The 21,975-nt window shown below is 37.3% G+C and overlaps 1 protein-coding gene across 2 annotated transcripts in view; it reads right to left on the bottom strand.

Moving 5' to 3' along the window:
- The window catches only part of LOC121738194, a 444,621-nt gene extending 424,912 nt beyond the window's left edge, over nucleotides 1-19,709 (bottom strand). The window contains exon 1 of one of the 2 annotated variants that reach the window (XM_042130106.1): nucleotides 19,524-19,709. The gene's annotated coding sequence lies outside the window, so the exon portion shown is untranslated. Of the gene's footprint in view, nucleotides 1-5,779; nucleotides 5,800-19,523 lie in introns of those variants that run through there. The other variant, XM_042130105.1, reaches the window with a different exon arrangement.
- Between the last annotated feature and the right edge of the window lie 2,266 nt (nucleotides 19,710-21,975).

Genomic DNA, 21,975 nt, shown 5'->3' with positions numbered 1-21,975 from the left:
ACGGCCGCATTCAGAGCCAGCTAATGATGATTAAAATTCAATTTAATAAAGATTTTGTTAGATAATTTATGGAGCTTATGTCAAAATGTTCCTTAAATTACAGTTAAGTAATTAATATTCGCTTGACGTCGGCTCCGTTGTACCGATATTCATTTATTGTGCTAAAATTGTATTTTTTCCGCTACAAAAACTATCAAAATAAGTCCTTACCCGGCTCTCAAACCATTCCTATACCAAATTTCGTCTAAATCAGTTCAACTGTTAAGCGTAAACAGTCAGACAAACAAACTTTATACAACCAATGTTCCCCATTATATTTTGTCTTTGAATAAAATTAAATTCTTAAGAAAATTAGCACCTCAAAATTATCTTTTTATTACTTCTAATAGCAATTATCATTAAGTCTTTCCTTGTTCCTATAATATTGTCACCCTACTTATTACAAGCACGCAATTATAATCCTTTAGCTGTGTATAAATAAGTGTTATTATCGCAATAAACATCGCACCTGGATTATAACAATTACCACCCTTAAAACACCCTTAAGCGCGGTGTTGCTAACTCTTTAAAATATTTACCCCCAATTTAAATAAAAACTCCTCAAATCCTTACTAATAAAATATAAATTCAAAAGTGTGTCAATCTGTGACCTCTTCACTATTAAACGGCTGAAGCAATTTAGATGAAATTTTATGTGTAGATACATTGAGTGACGGAAAAGGAAATAGAACAGCGGGGCTAAAATGGTCGCTTTGAAGAATCATGATATGAATCATAATATACCTAATTCAATTTTCTAAAATCGCAAAATGCAACTTTGCTTGCAATTCATTTCTGTATTTTTGTACTGATTTGACATTTGTCAGTTTAACAGTTTTCACAATTCATTTGCTGAATTTATTGAGAGGAATTGCTAAATGGGACCATTTTAGCCCCGCAGTTTTTGCTGTGAAAAACTGTACGGTTCCCAGCAAAAAACTAATTTTGGCGCAACGGAGTTGCGGGCGTCATCTTGTATTGTAAATTTTAATCAAATACTTAAAACAAATGCCCAGAAAATATTTCATCTCACCTGAATTTTCCCCTAAAATGGGCAAATCTAAGTTGGCAACACTGGAAATTGCTAAATGTACCAAAACTGAGCAACAGCCTAAAAGCTATTATGAAAATTGCGAATGCTTTGTTTCAAATCTCTATAACTGTTATGTTGTTCTGGTAGAACAGCATCCAACTGCGTTAGAAAGGGGGTTATTATGCTTGTGCTCTTGTGTACAGCGCACACACTTGGGCACTATAAAATGACTCCTGCGTAGCTGGCCTGTTTTCAATGAAACCGGCCACCGTCACCGAAACCGGTGTGGGAGCTATTATTTATTATTATTATTATGCTTGTGTATTTTTATCAAGTTAAGCCTTAACAGCTTGGAGAGGGAATTTATATTTTTCCGGCATAAAAAATATCCTATGTCCTTTACCGGGGCTCAAAATATCTCCATCAAGTCAAGAGTTACAGACATACAGACGACTATATTACTAAGGATACACTGCTTAGTGCATTTTATTACAATTTTCTTTTGAATCAAATAAAAAGAGAAAGAGAGCTAAAAAGATAAAGAGAGAGAGAGAGAAAGATGCATACCTACTAGAGTAGTACCAAGTGCGATCAGAGAGGTTGATTCCTATGCAAATCGGGGACCTAAGTAGTTTGGTTGCGTGACGTCAAACCATAAAATTAATATACCTAGCGGAATAGAGAAGCAAAGGCCTGAGCAAGAGAGATGTCACTATCAGTAACACTGCGTGGTAAAAAGAGACGTGTGGTACATGATAGCAGCCTTCTTTTTTTGACGTCCAGTCGGCACGAGCCGCAAGTTGACAATTTAATCTCATAGAATTCATGTTCAATCATGCCTTTTTTACGTGAGGTCTACTACGAAACTATTTTGAAACTCAAACAATCGGACGAGAATACCGCGTCCTGCTCTAACAACGTCATTTCACGTTTGTTAGAGTAAAACGCGGCATTCTCGTCCAACTGTTTGAGTCTCAAAACAGTTTCATGGTACAAGGCCTAGGTACGCCCATGGCCATACCATAAGCTTCGTTCTTAATTTTTAGGTACCCAAAAAAGATGCAGAGGCCGTAGCCAAAGTCCCTTTCGTTGAAAACGTTGACGAAATTCGTTCGCAAAATGTATGGGATTTGACATTAATAGTCTTCGCAAGCGAAATGTCATTTAGCGGTGACTTATGTCAAACCCGCATTTATAATATTAGTTTAAGTAATAAGGTCTAAGGATTATTTAGTGTCTAAACACACTATGCCGAATTTCCGCGGCGGAAGTTCGGCTTGATTCCACCTGCAATGTATTTTAAATTACCGGTGACACACCAAGCCGAAATTCCGTCGCGATATATTGTATGCGTTTGACATTGACGCAATCATGCGGAATATCCGCCGCGGAACTTCGGCATAGTATGTTAGACACTCAAATGCCAACGGAAACCGTGCATCTTGCACCTCTGTTTCATCTTACCATTGATATACGACCAGGGCAGCATGTATAACGCGGTGGTATATTTGACTCGGCGCCAACCGGCGCGTAGAAATAGTCGCGTTACGTCAGATCTTATTAGACGCGGTTACGGAGAAATTATTCATCATCATCATTATCATTATTACACTTGCACATTTCTAAATCAATCAAAATTGTCATGATCATAATTAAGTCCTGAGTCCCTTCACGCTCACCCAGAATATGCTCCTTCAACCCCTTTTATATTCCTTTCTCCCACTCTAATTATAGGAAGAATTCCTTCTTCGTTAGAACACGCTTGCATGAATGATTTGAGTAAACAACATGACATTGACATTTTTAATTCCTCTACTTATGCTATTAGAAAGTCAATTAATAAAAATTGGTTTGAGGCTTTGAAAGAGTTGCTTTATTGACACACATGGCCAGATTCATGACGCTGAGGTTTGCCCATACAAATCACAAAAAAATATTCTTTCAGTGCTGCCACTTTCACAGTGAACTCTATACAAGGGACATGAAACCTCCAAACATGTATCTAAAGAGGCCGGAGATCTGTTCACCGCCTTCGAACCATGTCAATGATATTCTATGTTACTAGTATTTCAGAAACTCATTGAACCATGTTATATTTTGGTGCAAAATCTAACTTTTTGCTAAGATTCACTTGGAGTACTCCATTATTTATCCAAAATTACTATAATATGATTCCATTTTAATTGAAATACTCACTTGAGAAGATATGAAATCTCAATATTATCCAGGTAAATGGATTTTTCAGTATAAATTTCTAGGAATTCCCTCGATTACTTATGGATCCCATGGCCCATCATCAAGTCGTTACTTTTATGGACATGGTACCAAATTCGGATTATACCCTATACAATAGCGAAAAAATCTTGAAAATCGGTCCACAAACGGCGAATTAGTGATCGTTGAACATATACAAAAAAATGAAATAAAAATAAACACACGAACATAATAATATAACCTCCTCCTTTTTGGAAGTCGGTTAAAAAAACGTAAAGGTTTTGACTTACATTTACGTATCTGTATAATGTATTAAGTATAATATGTAAGTTAGTATGTATGTCCGTTATCGATTTCTGATTATATTCTAATCACTGTCTACTTAACTACTGTAATCCAGTTAACTTTAACGATCGGCTTAACTGCGTCATTTAACTGAGTTTTTTCTTCTTTAACTTCCATTGTTTTAATGGGAATGTGTTAGTTTTTTAATTATGTCTGTTTTAACCGAATGAAAATTTCCGCAACAGCAATAAGGTTTATTTTCATGAAATTAAAAGGTTTTTGATTTATTTTTATATTTCAGTTGATTTAATGAAAGTTAAATTAAGGTTTACCATTTATGACGTATAAAAAAAACTACTTGCTAGATTTCATTCAAACCAATTTTCGTTGGTAGTTTATATTTTTAGACTTATTCTGCTCGTTTCAAGGTCAATAATGACGATTACAACTTTTGTCTACTAAGACATCATAAAATCCAAAAAGTGACTTTCCGATCTTTGCCGCGGGCGACCGCGACCGACAAAAATTCAAACGAATTTTTGTTTTTTTTATGACAAAAGCATAGATTTCATTTTACTCTACCACTAGCTGTTACGTCGCCGCCGGCGACAGCATGGGTCGCCACGCAAATGTCAGTAGAAAATAATACCTCTATCCTATGTCATAAAGTAGCATTTCATTTGAATTTTTATCGGTCGCGGTCGCTCACGGCAAAGATCCGAAAGCCACCTTAAAGGTGGCTTGCATATTCGGAACTCAAACGTGCATGGCAACTTTCATCAAAATCGGTTCAGCTTAACTCTAGCGAGTTAGAGCTCTTTATTAAATCAACTAATCTCTATAATAGATCTCTAGATCACTTCAGCTATTATATAGATCAATGTAGCAAGCAATTGCTTTAATCCTTACCCTAACATACATAACAAACTAATTATTGTACTAATAAACCAACAAGTCGATTATAATATACTAGGATACCATGAATAGTAAGGAGATATTATGAAATTACGGAACGACTACTTAGACTCGGATTATATGCGTCCGCGCGAACGCGCGGTTTGGCCGTTATAACGCGAGATCACAAGCAACAGTATGTGACAGCAATAGTTGCTATTCTATGAGTCCATAGGCGAGCCCGTTCGTGCCGAAGCACGGCTTGACCGATATTCGCGCGAGAAATCAATACGCCCTTGAAACCCAGCTAATTTGGTTAAACTTATACGTTATCCATAGTAATATTATATAACGAAAGTTTGTCAGTCTGTTACCTCTTGACAACCGATAATAATAGGTTTTAAATTTTTTTATTGGTTCTGCCCACGTAAATAAGGAATTCCGCGGTGACCGTGCGTTTTTTAGCAAAAAGTAGTCTATATCCTTCCCTGTGGTCGACATCTGAGCGAAATTACATAAAAACGTGGGAGAGCCATGCTTCGGCACGAATGGGCCGGATCGACCGGAGAAATACCACGTTCTCACAGAAAACCGGCGTGAAACAGCGCTTGCGCTGTGTTTCGCCGAGTGAGTGAGTTTACCGGAGGCCCAATCCCCTGCCCTATTCCCTTCCCTACCCTCCCCTATTACCCTATTCCCTCTTAAGAGGAGTCCACACCGCCCTTTTTTCCATACAAACGCTGTCCCCTGTTTCCTCCCTGGATAATGCTAGTAGAGTTATAATTTTTTTCCTGAATATCTACGGCCACTAATACGATGTCCCTATGTTTTCTTTTTTTTCATAATTTAATTATTAAATAAGATATGAACGTTCAAAAACCAAAAAAAATGGCCAGATTTTCCGTTGTGTTCAAACGTCCAGAAAACAGATTTGGCTAGATTATACAAAAAAAGCAAAACATAGGAACACAGCTCAAGCCTTTTTTTAATCTTTAATGAAAAAAGTACTTAAATCGGTTAAGTTTTGGAGAAGGAATCAGGGGACAACGAATCGTTGATTTTCTGGATTTTCTGCAGTTGTCTCTATCGCGTTCTGCGGTATAGGCTTGAGGTAAGGGAGACAGCTATAGATATTACACGTGCTTTTTTTTCATTTCTCTAGCCCCTGGTGTATCCTCTTAAAAGGCCGGCAACGCACCTGCAGCTCTTCTGATGCTGCGAGTGTCCATTTGCGACGGAGGTTGCTTTCCATCAGGTGACCCGTTTGCTCGTTTGCTATTGCTCGTTATTTAATAAAAATAAAAAAGAACTCACGCGTTGGGAAGAGTGGGGTCTCGCCAAATCTCACGTAATTTTTAACTGAGTTCCAAGAAGGAGGAGGTTATATTTATTGATATAATTAAGCAAGCGAAGAAAGAAATAGATGCTTTGTAAATTAGCAAATTAGGCCATAATTTTCTAATTTACAAAGCATCTATTTCTTTCTTCGCTAAACTGCAAATGCATCAAATATATTTCCGTCCAGCGCTGGAGAAGTAAGGTCGAGCTACTGGCACTTAGCCAAGTTGCTATCGCTTTTACACATTGAGGAATTGAGACTGTGTATGACATTTGGATTAATAGATAAAGAACTAGGGGAAAATATTTTATAAGCTGCGCACTAGTTTAAGATCGCTTGCTGGAATTGGAGGCGGCAATCGGCAAATATCTTTTAAGTAAAATATTATAAATGCGAAAATGTGATTGTTACCTCTTACCGCTAAGACTGCTGAACCAATTTTGATGAAATTTCGGTATGGAGATACTTTGAGGCCCGGGAAAGGACATAGGATAGTTTTTATCGTGGAAAATGTACGGTTCTCGCGCTTATGCACTGTTATGCACCGGATGGATTTTATACGTGGGAGAGCCATGCTTCGGCACGAATGGGCCGGCTCGACCGGATAAATACCACGTTCAACGAGTGCCCATGGGCGACGGAAGTTGCTTTCCATCAGGTGACCCGTTTGCTCGTTTGCCCCCTTATTTCATTAAAAATATATATTATTTTGCGATTTTTCCTTATTTTTTGGTCGCAGCGTGATGTTGTAAGCGTTCCTAGATCAATCCAACACAAAAAAATCGTGAGATTTGAAATTATATTCGCGTTCGAACGAACAAACTCGTCAGCTTTTTTAATACATATTATTATCAGCATATTAAATTATATTTAACTAGATGACGCCTGCAACTCTGTTGAGCCAAGATTCGTTAATCGCGCGGGCACCGTACATTTTTCCGGGATAAAAAGTATCCTATGTCCTTTACCGGGACTCAAAGTATCTCCATGCCCAGCAAAATCGGTTCAGCTGTTTGGGCGTGAAGAGGTAACAGACAGACAGACAGACGGACAGACAGACAGACAGACGGACAGACAGACAGACAGACAAACGGACAGACAGACACACTTTCGCATTTATAATATTAGTGTGGAAATATGGATTCATTTTAATCTTTTTGCACGCAAAGATACTATAAAGTTCAGCGGGGCTAAAATGGTCACATTTAGCAATTCCTCTCAATCAATTCAGCAAATGAATTGTCAAAACTGTCAAACTGACAAATGTCAAATCAGTACAATAATACAGAAATGAATTGCAAGCAGAGTTGCATTTTGCGATTTTAGAAAAATTAATCATACTGTGATTCATAATATGATTCTCCAAAGCGACCATTTTAGCCCCGCTGTTCTTTTTATCCCCGCCACATATATTTCCACAGTCGGTTAAATCATTCTCGTGAACTGGTATATTCATAACCCAAATCCGCAATATCTATGACCTAACAAACCTTGGCTATTTCAGCGGCTGTCATAATGTTTATGTTGGGAACACATATATAACTACATGACGCCCGGAATCCCGTTGCGCAAAAAGCGTGGGAACCGTACATTTTTCCGGGATAAAAAGTATGCTTTGTCCCTTCCCGGGAATCAAAGTATATCCATACCAAATTTTAGCAAAATCGGTTTAGCGGTTTAGAGGTGAAGAGGTAACGGGCTTACTTTCGCATTTATTATATCAGTATGGACAAAGTCTAAAACATCGTTTACCCAGAATTTCATTTACGGAAAACAAGAACGTCCTATTCTGGGTGAGAGCTTGTATTGGCCCATCAAAATAAAAACATGTCGTCAAAAATAATCGACCAAGTGCGAGTCGAACTCGCGCACGAAGAATTCCGTACCGTTATAGAGCGAAGTTGGCAAAAATTGTGTTTTTGTATAGGAGCCCCGTTAAATATTAATTTTATTCGTGTCTAGTCGTCCGATTAACAGATGAATAAAATAAATCGAATTTGCTAGTCGTCCGGTAATCGGACGACTAAGATTTATTTTATTCATCCGTTCACCGGACGACTAGCAACATCCAATTTTATTTTGTTTTCAGTATTTGTTGTTATAGCGGCAACAGAAATACACAATCTGTGAAAAATTCAGAAGTCTAGCTATAACGGTTCTTGAGATCAGCCTGGAGACAGACAGTTAGACAGACGGACAGACATCGAAGTCTCAGCAATACGGTCCCTTTTTTACCCTTTGGGTACGGACCCTAATATCAGTGGAAAAGCGTTAATTGAAATAATTCGCCTTACTTAAAGACATGTTAATTTTGATTTCAAATGTAACTTTTAAGTACGCAACTTTTCCTTGTTACAGAGAAGTTTTTTCATTAAAATTGAAATTTTCATTATCGCTGATGATGAGAGATTTTGGATTCCAAAGAAAGTTACTTTCTAATAAGTTATTGTAGGCTTATAACATATTTTGCTTTGCCATAATTTGAAATCTCATTGTAAACATGAAAATTATAAAGGCTTAACATCTCCCTGCGACCAATAGGAGCGAAGAAACGGTGGTAAATGAGGAAAAAACGGGGAAAAATCTCCTTTACTATTTTTTGTTGATTCTTGATCGCGGGCAACAGCGAGTCTATACAGGGTGCAATTAAACCTTCTTGCCAAATTTTTTCCAGGGCTTATGTATCACTAGGAGAGTCCATTTAACCAAAAAAAAAATTGGGTGTTATTTTTTTTTAGTGACATATTTTATCTTATTTAAAATCGTTGCACAACGGTCACTCGCGGCGCGGGGGAATGAGAGGGGGTAACGCGGGGGGAGGCGCGCGCGCGGGGTCACATCACGCGCGGGCGACGCGTCGTGTCCATTAATTGTAGTGTTTTTTAGGATAACTTCCTAAAGCCATTTCTCAACATTTTAGTACTGAGTGATTATAAAAGAAAATACGTGTATTTTAATTTTTAACAAGGATCAATATATCAAAATTTGGCAGGAAGGTTTAATTGCACCCTGTATAAATTAAAATAAATCCATTTTGTTAGTCTCGCTACAATTCAAGAACGGTTGAAACGATTAAGCTAATTTTAGTGTTGAAATATCCGTGGAAGTCCAGGGAAGGTTTCTTTAGGAGGGAAGTAATATAAAGTTCACCGGGACATCTAGTTTATCAGGGCGAGCGAAGCCCTAGGGGCCTAGTATATTCCACAACCTGTATATTTTAAATAAATAAAATAAAAATAACTTTATTAAACATGTGAAAGGGACAGAACACAGCCAGAGTTAAATAACAATAAAACAAGGAATTCAAGTAAATTGACATGACGCATACAACATTTAACTACCTACTTAAAATTAAACTCGGTTATGGCTGTGCAATGCACACACCGCATGTTTAAAGGGGTAATCCACTCAGGCATCGACCGCGGCAAACCGTGGCGCCTGATCTTCCGTGGCCCCCTGTCAGTCTGTGATCCCACAAACAGCACTCTCTTATAACTTATAAGTACATCTTGTAAACATAACAACAAACACATAGCAGCAATTTTCCCACGGTCTGCAACACGGGCTCGGGAAAGACAATGTAATTAATTTAAATTTTGATGTCCACTTTACGGAAAAACTATCAAGCCTATTGATTTGTGCTTTAACATAGTAAATTATATTTATATGTAGATGGTTATCATCGGTCAGTGAAGGTTTGGTTACTTATAAATATAAAAAACTGCCTTAAGATTATTACCACGCAGAAAAACGACGCGAGCCCTCACAAAGCTCGGTTTTTTTAATAGTTTTAAATAATAGTGTGTATGTATGTAAAGATCATACCGATCACTAACTCTGAAATACCAATGATCGAATGTACCAAAATATACTTGACGTTGTCACAAATACCGTAATGTGACATAAATAGTGTGACACATAGTGACATACTGTGACCCAATTTATATAAATAAACTAGCTGTCCCGGCAAACGCTGTTTTGCCATATAAAGTATTTCGCCCGTATTATTTTATTGAAGTGACTAAATAAGAGTGTCACCATGGCAACGTCCATCGCTATCCCATCGCACAAACAATGGTCACCGTCAGTCTCGAGCTGTAATAATTTACTATTATTTATTCAACAAATTAATAAGTACCCAGTAGCCGATTCTCAGACCCACTGAAAATGCATATAAAATTTGGTTAAAATCAGTAAAGCCGTTTCGGAGGAGTACACGGCCAAACATTGTGATACGAGAATTTTATATATTATATAATATAAGATATTATAAACTATCTGTACCGGCGGACGTTGTTCTGTTTCTTTTGGACGAACTACGACGAGATTCAGAATTGCGCTGTTTGTTGTTTCAACAAAATTGCTCCAGCCGTTTCGGAGGATTTTGGAAACAAACACCGCGACACGAGAATCCTTACTAATATTATAAATGCGAAAGTGTGTCTGTCTGTTACCACTTCTCAGCCAAACCGCTGCATATATAATTGGAATCTCGGAATCGGCTCCAACGATTTTCATGAGTATATAGGGGGTTTCGGGGGCGATAAATCGATCTACCTAGGAATCATTTTTAGAAAATGCCATTTTCTTCGTGTTTTATCGAATACCGAGCAAAGCTCAGACAAATAGCTATATAGTAATATTATATGCAGCCCGCTACGCTGCGGCGCCATAATAAGGTGCGCGTACATTCATAGAACATGTAAGGAAGTGTATAGAAGTCTGAAAGATTATTGGAAATCGCTTTCAACGATCCTATGTACATTATGATGGCCGATAACGAGAGAAGGACCGCCTGATGTGACGCTATTATCAGCTATCAAAAGAAATATAAGAGGGAGTAATATAAATAAATTTTACGTGGGAGAGCCATGCTTCGGCACGAATGGGCCGGCTCGACCGGAGAAATACCACGTTCTCACAGAAAACCGGCGTGAAACAGCGCTAGCGCTGTGTTTCGCCGAGTGAGTGAGTTTACCGGAGGCCCAATCCCCTAACCTATTCCCTTCCCTACCCTCCCCTATTACCCTATTCCCTCTTAAAAGGCCGGCAACGCACTTGCAGCTCTTCTGATGCTGCGCGTGTCCATGGGCGACGGAAGTTGCTTTCCATCAGGTGACTCGTTTGCTCGTTTGCCCCCTTATTTCATAAAAAAAAAAAGAGGAAGTCTATATTTTACTTACTAGTATCACAGAATATATATTAACTAGTATTATAATCTACGGACTCCGGAACGGAATTCCGTTGCGAAAAAATTTCGTTTGTCGCATGGGAAACGCACATCTTTTCGGGTAACAAAGTATCCTACGTCTATCTTTACTGAATTTCAGCAAAATCGGTTCAGCGGTTTGGTCGTTACGAGGCAACAGACAGACAAACTTTCGCATTTGTAATAATATAAGTATGGATGCGAATGTGTCAGGCGCGGTCGCAGCCTGAAGTTTTAGAGGGGGTCACACAAAAAAAAATCGCTGTTATAGGATAACAAGAAATTTCCTTTTTATTATTTGACAAGATTTTGAGATTTTTCAATTTGACCTTAGATTTTGGGAGGGGTCATGTCCCCTGTGACCCCCCCCCCCCCCCTTCGGACCGCGCCTGGAATGTGTACGTGTCGATCTGTTACCTCACGCCCAAACCGCTAAACCGATTTTAATAGATTCTTCGAGTCTTGGTAAAGGACTTTTTTTTTTATTAGCCTTTAGTGTCCCACTGCTGGGCAAAGGCCTCCCCCAGGATCTTCCACTGTTCTCGCTCCTGCGCCACCGATAGCCAGCCTGGCTGGTATGCCTCCAGCTCGTCACGCTACCTTTTTCTAGGCTGGCCTCGGCGGCGGCGTCCATCTTCGGGTGCCCACTCTGTTGAGACCCTTGTCCAGCGGGGGTCATACATGCGGCTAACGTGACCCGCCCACTCCCACTTCAGCTTGGCCGCCTTGACACCTACGTCCTTGATGCCCGTTTGGGAGCGCAGTATGGTGTTTCTTATTTTATCGGACATACACACTTTTTATTTTCGAACAACGTACAGTTCCCCGCGCATTAAAAGTTTCATCGATATCGGTACAGCGGTTCAATCGTCAAGTTACAAGTAGTGACAGACAGACACATAGATACTTATATGGAAAGTACGGAACCCCTCGTTCGTAATTCAACTCGAGATTTGCCAGTTTTTATGTTTCAGTGAATATTTTTATATCTAGGTCAATACATACACTTTAATTATTGAGAATGTACGAAAATATTTGTAAAAAAGTATTATTATATTATACAGATGAACAGACAAACAGATAAATCTCTCCCTCACTGGTTTGGGTGACGGTGGCAGGTTTCATTGAAACCAGGTTAGCTTTTATAGTGCCCGAATGTGTGCGCAGTACATAATCTCACTGTCATCCTTCTCTTATAACCCAGAGTGACGTACGACGGACACGACCCGTGAGAGATCATATTTTTATTATCGTATTTCTATAAAGGCCTCTCTCCACGTATTCCAATGATTGCCACCATGATGGCGAAGCTGTTCGCATGCATAATTGACGTCAATAGGCCTTCAGTCTTCAAAGTAGCGGGCAGCGGGGCGGGCACGGCGGCGGTGGCGCGTGAATATAAATTTAGGGCCTGTTTCACCACTTCCTGATAAGGTGCCGGATAGGCTATCCACAACTTATTTGACTGATGATCCATACTCTATCTGTCAAGTTAAGTTGTGGATAGCATGTCCGGTACTTATCAGGCAGTGGTGAGACAGGCCCTTAGTCTTATATGGACAGGAAAACCAAGCGGCGCGCGGCGCAGCTTAGAATAGAATAGCAATTTATTGCATAATTAATGTGGTATATAAAGGTCTTATATGGGTACACACGTCATACATGGATCCGTCATTCTGCCTTGGAAGTGGCGTGCAAAATATATAATTGTACAGGGGATTGACAAATCATAACATACAAGGTAACAATAATTAAATCCATTACATTATTCATCATTCATTGATTAAATATAAAAAAAAAACGTCTTAGTCATCACACATATAAATAAATAAAATAAAAAACAAACAAGTCAAAATGTGGAAAAAGTTATAATAGACGGCTTATCCATAATTCTATACGGTACATTAGAACGCGCCACTCCCGCCCCCGCTCCCGCCCCGCCGCCCGCTGAATTCGAGACTGAATTCGCCTAATGGTCAATCATAGACGACTATCGTATGCTTAAATAGTTCATAATTGCTTGCATTGGTCCATCATTTGGCCAAAGTGGAGAGGCTGTTTTTCTTGTATATTGACCCATGGCAAATGTACATTAAATGCGAGCAAGAAAAAGTAATAAAGTATTTATAGTCTGTCAAAAAAGTGAAGAAATTAAAAAGTGCCAACATCGTATGTCATATTGCTATACTGTGACATCGTCACAATAGACATAACTACGTAGTGTCCCCTTTCAAATCCATCTAAGAAAAAAAGGGATGACACTACGATGTTGCCAGTTTTTAATTTCCTCACTTTTATGACAAACTATATTATTATATCCTTTCTGGGAATTTCAAAATTCAGTTGCAAAAAATTCGAAGCGTAAAATTGAGAATTGTAATAAAAAATATTTTGCTATTTTCGAATATCTAAATGTTTGGTGCATTTAAAAGTTCTCTTCATTAGGGATACGTAATTAAAGTTACTTTTTAGGATTCCGTATTCTGTTGAAAACTATAAATTCGACTTTTGCCAAACTCGTGAAACTTTTTTGGGTTCCGTACTAAATGGGGAAAAAACGGAACCCTATCACTTAAACTTCACTATTTATCTATCTGTCCATTCTTCCGTCCGTCTGTCTGTCCTTTCTTCTGTCACCAGGCTGTATCTCGAAAACCGCGACAGCTAGATAATTTATTTTTTTAAATATAATTAATAACTACATAATACGTTTATGTTGCCGCTATAATAACAAATATTTAAAAAGCCTAAAACCGCTACTATTTGGCCTTTTTGTTGCATATTAACAACGAGATGATAACCGCAGGCACGGTCGCAGCCTGAAATTTTGGGGGGGGGGGGGGGGTCACTCAGTAGTCACTACACTATTTTTTTTATCTGCGCCCTCGGATGGTTCTGGGTTTTATTTTATTTTCAATTTTACCTTAGATTTTGGGGGGGTCATGTCCCCTGTGACCCCCCCTTCGGACCGCGCCTGGAAAACCAAAATTCGTTTATCACGCGGGATTCGGGAACCGTACATTTTTTCAATAAAAAGTATCCTATTCAAAGCATCTCCACACTAAACAGCAACATCGGTTCAGCGGTTTGGGCGTGAAGACGTACAGACAGACATACACACTTTCATTGATAATATTAGTGTGGACATCAATACAGAACCCTCTATACGCGTCTCGCGCTTGGTTTATGTTTATTAAAAACTACCAAATCAGCATATTTCACGTGCAAATAATTTTCGCTTTTTCAACTTTTGGGCTTTTAACATTTTGAATAGAATACTGCGTCATACTTTTATCTTTGTTTTCGAATACGCCGGTTTTTAGCGAGGCCCTGATCCGTAGGAATATTGGTGGGTTTTATTTACTTTAATACTTAACAAAGTGAACAGCAAGTATAGGACTTATTCGTATTTTATTTTGCATGAAATGTGGTTTATAAAGGTGTTAAATAATTAATCTAAATAGATTAATATCCAATTCGATAGCGTAGTAAATAGTACGCTATCGAATTGGATATTAATAGCATATGTATATTATAATATATATTTTTTAAATACTTTTTGTCTGGAAAAATGTAAGGTTCCCGTGCGATAAACAAATTTTGACGCAACGGCATTGAGGGCGTTATCTAGTTATCCTATGACTCTAAAGTAAGTATCTCGAAACCAAGTTTCATCTAAATTGGTTCAGCGGCTTATAAGTGTAATGACTTAATGAGGTAAAAGACACACAATCAGACACACTTTCGCATTTATAATATTAGTATATTACATTAAAAATGCTAACATAAACAACAAAAATTCGTCCTAAAGCAATATCAATTTCTGTATATTGGATTATGTAATTAGATTACTTTGATCTGTTCATGTTATCCTGGTAGCTTTAATCCCCAATTAACTAATTTAGAAGGAACCGCTGTTAGAAATCACTACCTTTTTATGCGTTCAAGTATTTTATTATAATACTAGAAGTTGCAAAACTCACATCCCGCGTTAATCGTACATTTTTTTCCGCGATAAAAATCATCGCCGTGGATTTCTCTATGTCTATGCCGAATTTAATCAAAATCGGCCTAGTATTTCCGAAGCCTATTTGAATTTACATGAAAACAAAACGGACAAGAGGAAATTTTTCGGTATAGGTGATCCGACAAACGTTGCTTTTCCAATATACTATAATATCATTTTTAAATCTTCAATTGATATTTAAGATTGAAAATGTAGATTTTTGTATGTATTTTTCATTGTTGAATCATAAGAAAATTAAAGAAAATAAAAGAAAATTGTTGCGAACTACACTCAAAATAATAAAGGGGCGTATGTAAAATAGATGGATTATTATTAATAATCTAACTCATAACATAAGATAGGCAACCACAACACAATCGTTGTAACATCACACACACATGACAATTAAGTATTTAAACTATGAGATTTAAAATAATTATTATCTTCAGCTCTTTTTATTTTTAAATAAATAATTAAAAAAATCTATTTCATCTTGAAATTTTCTGAAGTTTGAAAATAGTGTTTTTTTTTTTTCTTGGCAACTTGACACAATTTTGCGTATGTTGTGCCACAGACGAGTAAAAGGTAAGGAACTAACGGAAGGAATAATAGGAACGGAATTTGGAATAAGTTAATTAATATAGTTTATACGTGGGAGAGCCATGCTTCGGCACGAATGGGCCGGCTCGACCGGATAAATACCACGTTCTCACAGAAAACCGGTGTGAAACAGCGCTTGCGCTGTGTTTCGCCGAGTGAGTGAGTTTACCAGAGGCCCAATCCCCTACCCTATTCCCTTTCCTACCCTCCCCTATTCCCTTCCCTTCCCTACCCTCCGAGGGAATAGGGTAATAGGGGTATTACCCTATTCCCTCTTAAAAGGCCGGCAACGCACATGCAGCTCTTCGAGGCGACGGAAGTTGCATTCCATCAGGTGACCCGTTTGCTCGTTTGCCCCCTTATTTCATTAAAAAAAAAATCCTTAAAAATAAATTACAATGAAATACAAAATCAAATATTAATGTTATTTAAAGATAAGTAATTACTTAAACAATTATATACATTTTTATTATTATAATGAAGTAGAATATTTACAGAAGTAGGAAATGGGATAGGAATCAATGATAAGCTATTATATAAATTGGAATGATCATGGAGAGGACAGGATAAAATAATATGGTTTAAATCACCAATTTCGCCACACTCGCATAAATCATCACGTCGAACGCCAATTCTCTTAAGGTGTGTAGGAATGCACAAATGACCTAGTCTCATTCGAATAATCGATGTTGTTACGTTTTTAGAGAGATGAATTTTAGCAAACCAAGGCTTAGTTGGGATCACGGGTTGAATTTTTTGATAATGAACTGCTTTTGTTTGACTGCTCAGTCTCCAATCTCCATGACTCGTCCCACGCTTCTACTAGAGAGTTTTTGGCAAGGGCAACCAAATCATGAGTGTAGTTATGAAAAGGAAATACATCCCCACAGAATATAGCGTCTTTTGCCATTTTATCAGCTAACTCATTGCCTATAATGCCACAATGGCTAGGTATCCATACAAAAGTAATTGAGTAGCCTTTTAATTTACATTTGTATAAAAGATTACGAATCTGAATAATAATAGGAAAACAGTTTTTTAATTTAAAAGGGAACTTATTTAGGGTTTGCAAAGCGCTTAAGGAGTCCGAGAATATTAGAGCCTTCTCAAGCCTACCGAGTAGAATGTACTCGATAGCCTTGAAAAGACCATAATACTCCCCCAGTAAAAACAGAGGATTCAGGAGGAAATTTAACTTTTTGCACAATATTATATTGTAAATGGTAGATCCCTACTCCTACATGACTGTCTGCAGAATTCTTTGATGCATCAGTGTATAAATGATGCCATCCTTGCCAATTATGGTACTTCCGGACTTAGAGACAGACAAAATTTTTTCCAGCTTGTAACCTTTTTTGTCCTGAATAGTTTTTTTGTTTGTCTAACACAATCAAGATAATGCTGATAGTTAATTATATTTGGGTTTCTATTATACTGTTTTTCACTTTCTTTCCTGTTCCTAATAGCAACTGTGCATGCTTGATCCCACCAAGGTGGAGATGGTGGATGATTAGATGATAAATTCTTTTTTGGTAAAGTGTCATCAGCTGCTTTAATGAATGCCTTGGCCAATGCCTCTGCACAAATAGATGTATTTTCTGATTTTATGTCAGGAAGGAATGGCAACTGATTTGAAAGCAAATTTTTAAATTTATGCCAATCCAAATTATTGTTTAAATGGTATTTTTTTGAGGACTGATTATGATTAGGCGATTTATTACTGTTTCTACCTGGAAATGAAATAATGATGGGAAAATGATCACTACCGTGACTTGAGTCCAAAACATTCCAGTGAAAAGTGGATGAAAGATTAGGTGAACAAATGGATAAATCTGGAGCACTGCAACCTTCATGAGGAGCAGTACGACGGGTTGGATGGCCGGAATTAAGAATGCACAGGGCCTCTATCATGAGCTCTTAAATCCATTCTTTTTACGTCCTTATCTGACTGTATAAGGACGTAAAGTGAATGGATTTAAGAGCTCATAATAGGCCCCCAGTTGGTGATAATCTACCAAGTCCAGCAGTACATTCCCCATGAGTCGTCTTTATGACTACCCCAAGCTTGATGTTGTGCATTTAAATCTCCAAGTATTACTATTGGTTTGGGTAATGAACTGATCAGATTATTAATATCAGAAAAAATGTTATATGAAGGATGGGGTATATACAATGAAACGAAACATATGTTATTTATAGATGCAGCAATGATTGAGAAATCTGAGTGATGTGGAGGGAGAGAAATATGATGAAATGATTGATGATGTTTGTTGACCAAAGCTGTACCAATATGCCCATCGGATCTATCTTCCCTAAGACAGGTATATCCGGAAATCTTAAAAAGAGATTCCGGTTTTAGCCATGTCTCTTGTAAGGCAAGAATAGATGGTTTATATTTATTAATTAGATATAAGATTTCATGTTTTTTGCTAATTGCGCTTCGGCAATTCCACTGTATTATGTGGTCCATTATTGGATGTATTGTTACTATTTGTTTCTGTATTCAATGAAGCTACGTTGGACGGTGAAAAAGTAGATAGCAATGTTATTAATTTGTTTAAGGCTAGAACGGTTTCTTGGATGGAGTTAACGTCAAAATTAGGTGCAGGATAGGCTGAACCATTATTTCCTAATGGAGGATTATAATCCTTTACTAAAGTATTATGAGCTTGTCTATCATACCCATACTCCTGTCTGTGAGGAGATTTAGGTTGTTTAAAAACTTTTTTTTTTTGTAAGATTTTTGACCTAAATTACTATTATTTCTAATGTTGTTATTTATAAAGCTTGATTTTTGTATATTTATAGGTGCTGATAAAGTATTGGAGGGTATAAGTACATCTGAATATAATTTAGATACAGTTGGATGGAGTTTGGAGGCTTCAGAATACGACAAGCAATTATGAGCCATTGACTCTTTTATGGACTTTTGTCTTTGATACTCAGGACACTTTTTGTCTGTAGCAATATGTGAAACTTTTTTGTAATTATGACACATGTTTTTATAATTATTTTTTAGACACTAACGGCCGTTCCCAATATTTGATCTATCTCTGGTTTTGCCCTACTAGAGATAGGAATAGCTCACAAGTGACATAAAATATATGTCTCTAATGTCTAATGTGAGCTATTCCTATCTCTAGTAGGGCAAAACTAGAGATCGATCAAATATTGAGAACGGCCGTTAAATGTTCATTTTTCCTAGCGCATATCATCTAAATAATAAGACGAGATAAATAAATAACGAGATATCATCTAAATAAAAAGACTCCACATTTCTTTGCATCAATTTAGTCGTTTCATTTATTTCTGTACATTGTGGATCACCTAAATACTGTTTTCATAGATGATTCATGATTCTATATTTATAGGGATTTAGTGTGAAGAAAATTTCGATGCGACTTCTTAGAAACATTTTTTAAAATGTAATTGATTTTTTATGTTTTGTTAGATCCTTGAAATATTTATCACAGATTTTGGCTTAGAAACCAATCATAATTTTAAATAGTGACTTGTAAAAATGAAATACGACCTTCGCGTCATATTTAGTATATAAATGTGTATTATTTATATTAATACAACTGAAAGATTTAGCTTAAATGCCCTTTGTATATTTTTCATCGTCAATTTTAATTAATATAAGTCGTTTACTCGAGTGATAGCTAATTAATCATTGATTTAATCTGTAATGGTAACTTGATTTTGAAGAATTTCACTAATTCAATGAAATTGTATTATGTGAACTGTTTTAATATTCTGATTCGTCCGAAATTTGACCTACTGACCCTTTATAAAAAGATCTCGTAAGTTACTCTAATATTACAGATGAATTATCCTTAAAAATAATAATTGTGATTGTTAATTAGATAAACACTATAAAAAATAGAATAAAATTAGTATTTACCTAATTTCTTTTTCACAACACTCACACAGCACTATCGTTACACACACAATTCGGAAACCATCACACACTTCGCGCCGAAAAAAAAATTGCCGCGTTCGAATTTCGAACGACGCGTTCGCGCCAACGACGACGCACGGACTGACTGACGGGCTAGGGTGGTTCGGGGGTTCGGGCGAGTTCGGCCGACGTCGGCAAACGTCGGGAGCTAGACCCGTGCCCTATATTCGTGCCCAACTTTCGCCAAGATGTTTTGATAGCTGAAACTTTTGACAGCTGTCATTAGTAAAAAATGGCGAACGTTGTATGCGTATGATAGATAGGTCGAATTAAAATTCATACTTCCAAGTTCCATACTTAATGTCATAAATGGGAGAGAGTGTCTGTCTGTCTGTTACCTCTTCACACCCAAGCCACTGAAACGATTTTGCTGAAATTTAGCATGGAGATACTTTGAGTCCCGGTAAAGGAGTATGGACATAGTATACTTTTTGTACCGAAAAATGTACGGTTTCCGCGCGATAAACGAATTTTTGTGCAACTGGGCACCATCTGGAAAGAGAAATAAATAGTTAATCTTAATTCTTATTGTAAGCTTTACAGAATAAAAATAGATAGCAATCTAAAAAATGGAGCTTCTATAGGCAAACGACCACTTGAGACGATTCAAGAGCCTATAACTTGTATACTAATAAAATTTTAATTTCTGATCCCATTGGATGTTGCAACTGATTGTGCTCATAACGAAATAACACGGAAGCTTTGCCGACTGCCACGATAATTTTATCCCCGTATACTCTAAAATTGGTCTAGTATTTTACGAAGACTCAGAAGAAGACTAGTATTTTATACGTGGGAGAGCCATGCTTCGGCACGAATGGGCCGGCTCGACCGGAGAAATACCACGTTCTCACAAAAAACCGGCGTGAAACAGCGCTTGCGCTGTGTTTCGCCGAGTGAGTGAGTTTACCGGAGGCCCAATCCCCTATTCCCTACCCTACCCTATTCCCTTCCCTTCCCATCCCTACCCTTCCCTATTCCCTCTTAAAAGGCCGGCAACGCACCTGCAGCTCTTCTGATGCTGCGAGTGTCCATGGGCGACTGAAGTTGCTTTCCATCAGGTGACCCGTTTGATCGTTTGCCCCCTTATCTCATAAAAAAAAAAGAAGAAGAAAACTATACTTACGCATATAAAAAAAAAAAATTCTCAAATACTGTTATTAGCAATATGACCCAAAAAAAGAATGCCTATACATAAAGAGCCCGCAACTCCATTTCCCCGGACTTCAAGTATCTTCATACCAAATTTCAGCAAAATCGGTTCAGTGGTTTGGGCGTGATGAGAGTTAGACGTCAGACAGACAAACAGACAGACAGACGGACATATATTGACGACCTATGTGGCTCAGTGGTGAGCGCGTCGGTAGCTCAAGCCGGAGGTCGCGGGTTCGAATCCCGCCGACGGAACAAAGAGTTTTCAAAGTTCCCGGGTCTGGATGTGTATTAAATATGTGTATGATATAATAAAAATCTTAAATATATGTATAGTATAAAAGTATTAAATATATTTCCGTTGTCTGGTACCTGTAACACAAGACGTGGTGTGAAGCGTCCATAGATATTATTATTATTATATAGACAGACGGACATGTAGACAGATAAACACTTTCGTATTTATAATATTAGTATTACTTAAATTTATAATTAATTAAAGTTCTGATTTTTGCCGTACATGGCATGCAACCCCTATTTAGCCAATACGCACTTGACTTTGCATCCTGTCCATAAATAAAAAAAAACAGAAAGTCAATACCAGCATTTTTAAAAAGCTATAAAAAACCCGGCTCTCAGCCATAATTCACTTGAGGATCTCCAATTAGCCGCGACGTATTGGTTCCGTATCGTTGTGGCGAAATGAATCAGACGACTAGTCATGTGCTCGTAATGTTTCGATAAAGTTATTTCAAAATTCTGTACAAATTCCTGTTGAATAATAACTATTTTATATCTCGTTTTGATATTTCATATTTTCTCTGATTTAATTAGGTTGTTACGTCACAGTTCGCACCTACTTTTTTACTCGTATGTATTAAACAATCATTAAGTATGTAAATAATGTAAGTGATCATAAAAACTTTTTTATTAATATCTAATTTTATATTTAGTACAACACTACTGAGGATTTTACAAAGCACAGCAAACAAAACAGCACAAACATTTACATCGAAAAAAAAAAATCGATATTGATAGTTGGAACAAAACTAGCATGGATTCCAAAAAATCGATAAAAAAAACGATTAATATATCGATTATCGATTATTCTACAAGGTACATCACTATCAGCATGCACAGAACACTCATCCGGCTAAAGTATAATAAAAGAATATATTTTTTATCGATATTTCAACATTAACATCACTAGGCACGGAGTCGTCCGGCAAATGGAATGTCACAG

This window comes from Aricia agestis, chromosome 22, assembly GCF_905147365.1.
Source record: "Aricia agestis chromosome 22, ilAriAges1.1, whole genome shotgun sequence".
NCBI classification, from domain to species: Eukaryota; Metazoa; Arthropoda; class Insecta; order Lepidoptera; family Lycaenidae; genus Aricia; species Aricia agestis.
This window is presented reverse-complemented; position numbering and strand designations above follow the sequence as displayed.